The sequence below is a fragment of the Cyprinus carpio genome, chromosome B19, assembly GCF_018340385.1.
Source record: "Cyprinus carpio isolate SPL01 chromosome B19, ASM1834038v1, whole genome shotgun sequence".
NCBI lineage: Eukaryota > Metazoa > Chordata > Actinopteri > Cypriniformes > Cyprinidae > Cyprinus > Cyprinus carpio.
The window spans coordinates 28,805,765-28,815,764 of NC_056615.1; the positions used below are offsets into that span (position 1 = coordinate 28,805,765).

The following is a 10,000-nucleotide window of genomic DNA, read 5'->3' on the forward strand; positions in this document are numbered from 1 at the left end:
AACACAAAACACGACACAACACACACACACCACACAACCACACACACACAGACACAGACACACAAAGGAACAGACACACACACACACAACACACCCACACACACACACACACCAGACACCACCAGACACACACCACACACCCACACCACACCACACACACACACACAGACACAGACACAGCACACACACCCACGCACACAACACACACACAACACCCACAAACCGCACACCCACAAACACATCACAGACAGACACAGAGACAGATCACACCACACACACAACAGACAAGACAATGGACACACAGACCGCACACCCCACACACACCCACGAGACACAACAGCAAACTAAACACACACAGACACACACAAAACAAGCAAGCCCAGACACTACACACACAGACACACACAGAGGACAGGAGCAAAGGAGACAGATAACACAACAACACCAGCACTGCACAACACACACACACACCACACACACCACACACCACACAACACACCCCAGACCAGAACACCAAAAAGCACAACAGCACCCACACACACGACACAGAAAGCACACACACACACACACACAAACAGACACAGGACACACACACACCACACAGACACACACCAAAACACACACACACAAGCACAGAAACAGCCACACCACACACACACCACACACAACACACACACACACCACACACACACACCACACACTTTAAACACAGAACCAGCCACATCCAAGAGGATGCAGACACACACACAGACCCCACACGACTACACACACACCACGCACACACACAATTTCGGTAACCACACATCCTGAACACACGACACACACACACTACTAGACACAGAGACAGACCCCACCAACACTCACCAGCAGCACACACCACACCACCACACACCTAACACACACACACACCACACACACACACACTACACAATGACAGACACAGAGACAGACCCACACAAGACAGACAACATACACAGGACACACACACACACACACACAGTTCACAGACAGACACATAGCAGTACACACACACAGACACAGAACACAGACCCACACACACACACACACACACGACGACACACTCCACGTATGAGTATAGTCCATGCCTTCAGTCAGAGGAACACATCTGGTTCTGTCTGCTTGTTCTGCGCACCTGTGCTAGTCGGTGGAGTGTGGTAGGACGCGACGGTTCCAACAGATCGGGGCGAATGTGTGATTATGTGACCCTGTAATTTTTTTCCGCCTGCAGTCATATCACCGAGGTGACCACAGCATGTGTGATAAGAGCGTCTGGAAATCCTAGGAGAACGGCTGGAAACTGTCCGTTTAAGGCAGGTGTGTGGCGAATCAAATTGTACACACACCCGACACGATCATAAAAATCACACACTCAACGAGATTCCCATCAAGACCTTGTGACTAGAGTAAAGTCAAAACAGTAAAATGCCCCGAAAGAAAAAGAAGTTCACCTGGCAACACTGTGTATGATACGGACTTCTTTATGTTGGTTCTTGCAGTTTTACGTGTCGAAGGGACGGCCTAAGATTCAAAAATTAGAAAAACAATCATTTTTCATTATCGGACCACCAAACAAGATAATTCCTAATTTGTGCATGGTTTTGTCATTCAGCCCGCTGTAAGAAATTGCTTGGGAAATAGAGACCATAACTTATAGAAGTTACATTTTAGCGCACAGCAATCTAACAATGGCTTAATCAGACGTGAAATGCTTATTATGGATGTGCTGTAGGGGAAGTGGGGAACTCATTTTATATATGAAAGAGACCCAAGTTTTTAAAGATAGAAATCAAGGGGCTTTAAAACATAGAAAAAAAACACAAGCGCCCATTTGGATGACAACGCTTTGCCCGAGGAACACAGCGCAAACCAACAGAAGAGAATGGTCTCAGAAGAAGAGTAACACCCTAAACTGTAACATTAACAAATCACCTATTTTGACAAATAAGAAGCGAGTCAATAGCACAAAACCATACCCACGAATCCTGTAGCACAACGACTCCAGGAAAGTGACAGACAAACGTTTGGTTTCAACTGAAATTTCTGACGAGATGGATCCGACTACTTAGGTCTACCCAAAGACAAGAGCCATGTAACTTTAACCCCGCTCTAATCAGGTACGAAGTGCACGGAAATTCGAGCGTCGCATTAGAGACTCCCGGCTTATACAGTGGCCCATATTCAGTGCTAGGAGCAAAGCTGTATAAAACCTGGAGTTGAAAAGATCTTTCATTCAGTTGACACCTATATCTGTCAAGGTAGGGGAGAGGAGAAGACTTCTCCTGACGACTGGAGTCTGATCCGTACAAAAAACTTTCTCAAGAATCTTTGAAATAAAAGAAACGATTTCTGAAGATTCTCACTCATGTCTGCTCGGCCAACGAGTCGGGACAATCATTCACCTAACTAAAGGAATATTATATTAAAAATATTATGTGAAAAGCTCGCCATTCATAATGTTGTTTTAGGTTGTATATAAAAAAAAGCTGCATTTCTCCTCTTGTCTTCTTTACTGCCCGTATCTAGGTGCCCCTATCTATCTAAATCTACCTTGCATTGTGTATTTCAACTAGTGTTTAACTCTTAACAAGCTGCTTTTGAACATTCATTTCATATAAATGCATCTTTCTAAATGCTAAATCTAACATAATTCTCTAAAAAACAAAAATCTAATGTAAAAAATGAACAAGAATCAATTACTGTTGGGCACTTAATTTCTGGACCTTTATACGAACAAGCTCTTTAAAATCCTGAGATGTACTACTAGTATCACTATCCCCCGCTAAGATTGTTTGTTTTTAATTATAGAAGTTCAGGTACGCCGAAGAGTTAGTAACGTCAACTATCAGTAGATTCATCCAGTGCCAGATTCATCACATTTGCTATGAGCACAAACTGATCCATAAACTACTGTATACAATCACTCGAGGAGTTTTTCTTGTATGCCGAGGAGTTTCAACCCAAAGACAGGTCAACAGGAGAGCAACTGTTCAGATCACTGCAGTCCAATTAAATGAACAATACACATCAAGAATCTTAAATTATGTACATTTAAATGCACGGGCTTCCTATCATAAACGTCTATCTGGATTGTTTGCATCTTGTTTAAAGGCCTTCCTCTCTCCCTCTTGCTCTTCATGTAAACGTTTCAGTAATTTTCCTGTAGCGCAGGTTTCAGGGTATTTTTTGTTGCATTTTTGTCCCTTTTATATTGGTTTTTGTCTTGTTTAAAACCATGGTCTATTGTTTACATTAAGGGGGGGGGGTTTATTTTTTTTATTTTAGCTTTAGTTTAACGATACATAGATAGCACATATTTCATGACAACTTCTAAAAAGTATATTGCTTTTTTTTGTCCTTTTAATTATCACTTTTTTTAGGAGTTATACTATAAATAGCGTCTGCTGATATTCGTTTTATACATATTAGTTGTTTAATGTTTATTTAGTACAAGAGAAAAACTAAAACAACACGCGGTTTAACTATCTGACAAATACCGGGGGTTCATTTTGACGTTGCTGAAAAGAACAGTTCTTTTGTGTCATTTGGTGTAATTAAAATGTGTTTTTATGATGAGTTTAAAGTTCAAAAAACCCAGATTATTTTCACCCACATACTGTACTTTATTGTTCTCCTCTATTCCTCCTAGGCCCCGCCTTCTGAAGACATTTTCTAAAAGATGGATTCTTCACAAAGCTCATCGTTCGAAAGAGCGAGGTGTCGCTCTGATTGGCCAGCTATCCAGTGCTGTTGTGATTGGCGAACCGAATGCCTCAAAGTCGGTCCGGCACGCGACCGTGAAAAGAGTTACGCCCCTCTCCATACGTGTATTCCGTTTCTCCACGGCACGAGCCGAATATAAATCCCCATTACAAACGCTGCGCCGATCGATCATCACAACGGGAGCAATTTTGCTGCATCCAGGTGGGGACATGATAATAGGTGACTTATACTGTCGTCTTAAGTGTTGCGAACAGCCGAGTGAGACGAGCAATAGTATAAAGCGTTGCGTTAGATCGCGGCTCGCAGCAAACATAAAACCATCGGTCGGCATGTTGTGATCGGTATGAAACTACAGAATGATCAGAGCGCTACTACAAACAAGCGAATCCGCGCTATGACTACACTCGCTGTGTTTGAAATACATCAGTGTACAAATCCGTTTACATATAAAAACACAGTACTGACAGGCTACAGTGAGTCGACTCGAGCACAAAGCACAGAACTGGTTCCTTGCACAAGCTATATAAAGAGTTGCCCCTAAACTTTATAATGCAGGACATGTCTTAGTGAAGGAGCACAGAACCCATTGTAGGCTACTGGCTTTCAGGAAGACATGTAATTTCATCAATTGAATAGATGGTATAGGGCAATCGCACATACGTGCCGCGGAGGCTTGAGTAAGGATTACGGCCAGATGGAACCCTACTCTCGCACACGCGAGCTCGAGGAACTGCTCGCTTCCCGGGCCAACCACATGTGACGATCCCCGGGCTGGACTCCGCTATCATCCACGGTGAATGAACGCTGATTCGGTGTGATCCACAGTCTCGACAACTTTTTATAAAGGACCCCTGCGTCCAGCTTCAGCCGACTTGGAGAGGCTTTCTAAGACTTTATTCGTTGCGCAAACATGTCTAAAGCAGACCTGTTGGTACTTTACTATCTTTATCAAAGAGCATTACACTCCATAAGACGAAATAGAAAAATTTGTTTAATGCGTCTGAGAACAGAGTAGAGGTGACGACAGAGCCGACTCAAATGACTAATCACTACTTGAAGAATATGACAGATACTCAGAGGAGAAGAAAGTTCAGCACTTATTGCAGCGAAATAATCCACAAATCACAGCAGCTACCATGTCATTTTTTGCTTTAGGTCCATGGATTGGAAAGTGTGTCAACGAAGTGACTCAAGCAGCTAAAGTTTCACGTTAATGGACATCGTGCTTAAATACATAAATGATTTGATTAGTTCTTATTTAACATAGTTAACTATTGTACAGGTTTGCAAGTGTGTTAATTTCGTACACACGAGTATTTTTCTGATAAACGAAGAAGCGAGACGTTTACGAGCTATAAAATAATATCCGGATGATCGAAATTATGACGATCAATTTATGGCCCGCGTTATTTCGAGTTAACACTAGACAGAGAGTCTGGATCTCGACATATAAATGTTTAATTTGAGGACTGGACCAGAACATTCAAAATGCATCCTATAGGCTTTTGTCAGTTCTCAAATGTTTGCAGACTTTTTTTTCCTTGTCAAGTGATTGCGATTGCGATCGGATTAAGGGGAGCCTATTGAAATATCTAGTCTCATATAGCAGCCCGCGGATTGATAGACTAATAAAACGCGAAATAGCGATCTGAAACAATGGCAGTCGCATCAGCACGCCGAACATGGGAGTCCAGGAATGATCGCATAGGGTAACCAGGACGCTCAACCAGTTTTTTCCCGGGAAGAAGACCCCCAACAGGTTCACCATTTCGTTGCTCAGAAATGTAACGCTTAATAGTTGCGTGAGAGTGGTGATTAAATTAGGCGAAAATCACGCTGCATAGACAAGCCGTTTCTCTCGTGTCCGCGCGTCATTCTGCGGCCAATAACAAACGCATCCACTTCCTCCGTTCTCATATACAGCGGGGCGCGGATCACAGTTCTCAGTACAAGCACGTACTCCCATCAGAAGTACACCACACAGCATGTCCAAAATGTTATATCGGTTTGTTAGAGAAGTATCTACACGAAAAATACGTGATGTGGTCTAGGTTAGGTTATGGTATTAATAGGAACGTGAACGTTGTGGCTACGTGAGAACACTGCAACAGTTGTGTCAAGTATTAACCACACACTGCATGCCTATCCGTCTTAAAAAGGCAGCCTATTTGCACTATCAATTAACTTACCCTATCTGGTCAATTAATGTGGAACCAACAAAGACATGTTCTAAAATTACAATGTAATACCATGTTTAATTAGCTAAACTACCTACGAATATCTAGAATGACAACTGAGTTGTAATTTTGTGATCTCTAGGTGAGGTTTCGTATAGTGTTGCTTCTGATAAATATATATAATGAGATACTACATATAGACGCATATTAGATATATTAGGAATATCATAGATAGAGAGAGATATATATAGAGAGAGATGATATGATATATAATCCTGGATAAGTTGCTAGCCTTTTTCAACTTAAAAGAGAAATGTTCCACCCAAAAAATGAAAATGGGTCATTCAATTATATCGCAAGATTTTCCAAATTCAGTCCCTTGACGTTCAAATTGTCTCATTAAGTCACCTATAAAGTGATGTATGGTCTATAAGATGAGAAGAATGTAATGATTAATGTTTAATGTGAGAAACTTACTATATATAAATCGCTACCAAAACTAAATTAACTCCTGGTACACTCAGTTATGGCTAAAAACGACTTGACTAAAAGTAGTGACTACATAAATTTAGACTAACAAATGCAATTGACCTTTTTCGCGCTGTGCTAAAAGATAGACCTCAAACTATGAAAACAGGACTCAACATGACTAAAATGTGGACTAAGACTATTAAGCACTTTTCGTCCTCAAGACTAAAAATCCAGCACTAAGGACTAAATCCCCAAAAACGCCTGGCCAAAATTAAACAACTGGCAGGTTTGGTATAATATTCGGGAGTTTGTATTTGCTCTGTTGGTTTATTGATTCTGGATGGAACACTGAATCCTGTTTGTTGATGAGCTGTTACACATGTTGATATTTAGTTCTTAGAATCTGACAGTGAGATCATGTTCACAGAAACCAACCCTCTGCACTTACTCCTAGTATGTTCTGTCACCATGGCAAACACCCAGAGCTGTCCCACTCAACACATGAGAAATCAAATTAACTGGAGATACTATGTTGGAACAGCAACTCGATATTTCCTTCTAAATTCAAAAAGTATGCATTACTTCAACTATTACTTGGGACACTGTATCTGATAATTAACACGTCTTTAGTAATACCGTTTACCCTCACATCTGACCCCCAATACATACATATGTTTGGTTATATTATATCCGCGACACAAACACACACACAACACAATACACACCCACACACTACACACACCCTTCCTCCTGTGTTGATCACATGACGCGGGTCAGCTGCAGATGTGAAAATGAAAGTGAAAGTGAAACAGATCTTAACTGTTTCACGGTCCCGTAGCAGCCGGAACAAACCTCTGGGAACTTTTCTTCAATTTGTGTTTCTGTGACCAGAGAAACAGACTCAGCCACTGACCTGCAAGAGCACAATACATGTGTGTGTGTGAGTGTCGCTGACCTCAATCGTCACAGTTACCAGCCCGTTCATGGGTCACCTCAAGTGAGAATTGGCGGGGGCATAAAAAGGCGTGGGTGATGTCACTGCAATCCTCTGGCTGTGTGGGGGTGTAGGGGGGGCTCTCAAGACACCATTCAGACTGCCGTGAGTACCCGTTAAGTTTAGGAGCGTGGGAGTCAACCCAGCAAGATCTACACAGACACACACACACACACACAACACACACACCACCCGTGATGCTGCATTCTAATCTGAGTCCTGGCTCTCCGGATAAATCTAAGAATACTACATAACCCAGGGCGGGATACTTACACCACACATGATGTCTATACCAGCTCTTCGATGTTACTTCAAAAACTAGGCAATTCACGTGTCAGGTTGAAATGATTGAAGCGTGGAAATTAACATGGCGTCCAAACTGTCCCAGAAAGATCGGCTGTATGCAAAACAACGGAGAAACAGCGAGGAAAGGTTACTGTAACTGATTAATAGCTGATTGATGATTGACTGATAGTGTGAGAGTATTGACCTGCATGCTGCTGATCTTGAAAAAATGTCAAAGTGCCATGATCTCAGAAAAAAGCTCAAGCCGCAGGGAGGTAGAATCCTCAGGAGCTGAGATCTGCTCTCACCACACAACACACACCAAACATCACATCTACTCTCTCAGCTGAAATGGGTTTTTGTGAAGAATTGATCCTCTCAGGAGGGACAACACTGAGCAGCCTGCAGCTCCGATGGGATGCCTATCCGGCGCTCGTAGCGTACGCTCTTGCGGTTTGCTACGCTGTAGCCTGTATCATTTATCATGTTTAAAGCATTGTGAAATGAACGACTTACGGGGCACTGCCGCTAGATTCCGCGTCCATGTTGAACGGCGGCAGCTCTTAAAGTGTATCAGCACACCCAGCCCGTAATAACCTGGGGGGAAAAATACAAGGGGTGGGGGGGAAAGGGGCAGTGGGGCAGATAACACGCAAATCAAAACGAAGCGGAAAATAGACACAGAGAGGAAACACAGACTAAATCACGGGATAAATCTTAATGTGTCTCAAACAAGATAAGTAATAAGGACGATCATAGTCTATATTAATGTGTTAGTAAATATCACATATAGTGTGAAAGAGAAGGAAGTAAAAGAGACTGAAAGTATATAACTATATGATTCTATATCTGTAGATCTCCGACTTCGAATGCGAGGCTGAGGTGCACGAAACGGGTAGCTCAAATATGACAATTCTACCTATTATAGAGTGCTGAAGATCTACATTTGAAGATGGTTTATTGACCGAAAGGGTATATAATCGAAGTAGTATAAGATCACACCGGTAATATGTACATATTGCATAGATTGCATTAGCGTTAGCTACCTAGTCATTTTGGACATCTGGCTGAGAGATGTGCGACCTTCGATAAGAAGGAATCTAATAATAATTTCTTAACATCAGTAGTATTGGTGTCAGTGATACGTGCATTCAGTCATTAAAAGAAACGCCATTAAAACAAATATAAAAAATATACTGTTTACTTTTTTTTTACATTAAGGTGAAATTATTGCAATATAAAAGTATATTTAAGAACTTAATTGCGATAAATTTCAGAAAAAATGTGTGATTAATTTGTTAATTTTTTTAATTGATTGACAGCATGTATATGTCGTACATGCATATATAAGCTGAAAGAAAATATATATATATTTTTTTTTTAAATAAGACAAAAAACTGAATTTTGTCTTATTTTAGATGTAAATTGACAGCATGTATAAGTCACACACACACACACACACACACACACACCCACACACAAACACCACAGCACAAGCACAATCACTGCACGCACCACACACCACACACACCCACAACACACACACACCACACAAAGTGGCATGTCCCACACACACACACACACCACACCACACACACAAGTGGCATGTCCACACACACACACACACACACACCACACACACACACACACACACACACACAGTGATACCCACTGGCCGCCACGTAAAGCCACTTCCTTCCATGAGCAGGTGCACGTCCTCAGATGCGTCTGTTGTTGGCGTATGCAGAGGCGTTTGGGCAGGGTGCTGCTTCAGGTACGGCTTGAAGTGCTGATTGGGCATCTTAACACGGAAACAGGTCAAAGTTCACACGTGTACACGGTGTACAACATAACAGCTGATTCTGCCAGGAGTATGTGACTGATGAACTTACTGTTAAATTAGATACGATCTCCTTTGGATCAGTCTGAAACATAAAGAAAAGAGGCAATAAATTCAGCTGTGAGGGTTTCCTCTGAAATCTATGTTTGTAGAGTTTGTGTATATGCAGGGTGTGTACTATTTCAGTACCACACTGAATTTATACTTTAACAGAATACTGCTGAAACACAATTTTTGTGCTCAATTATCTGGAATCAATGGTTTAATGGGATTTATAATTTTTATTTTGATATTTTGTTATAGTAATTGAAGTTTTCAGTACCACACTGAATTGCAAACACTGAATGCAATGTAAGTTGATTTGGATAAAAGTGTCTGCCAAATGCATGAATATATAAACTTAAGATAGAAAACTGACCATAACTTTGATCATTAGACTTTTTAAACAGAAGATTCTTTAGTTAATTTAACACATCTTTGACCTAAATTACA

The 10,000-nt window shown here is 41.4% G+C and overlaps 1 pseudogene; it reads left to right on the forward strand.

The window, feature by feature from the left end:
* Positions 1–10,000, forward strand: part of LOC109070544 — a 731,031-nt pseudogene that overhangs the window by 20,960 nt on the left and 700,071 nt on the right.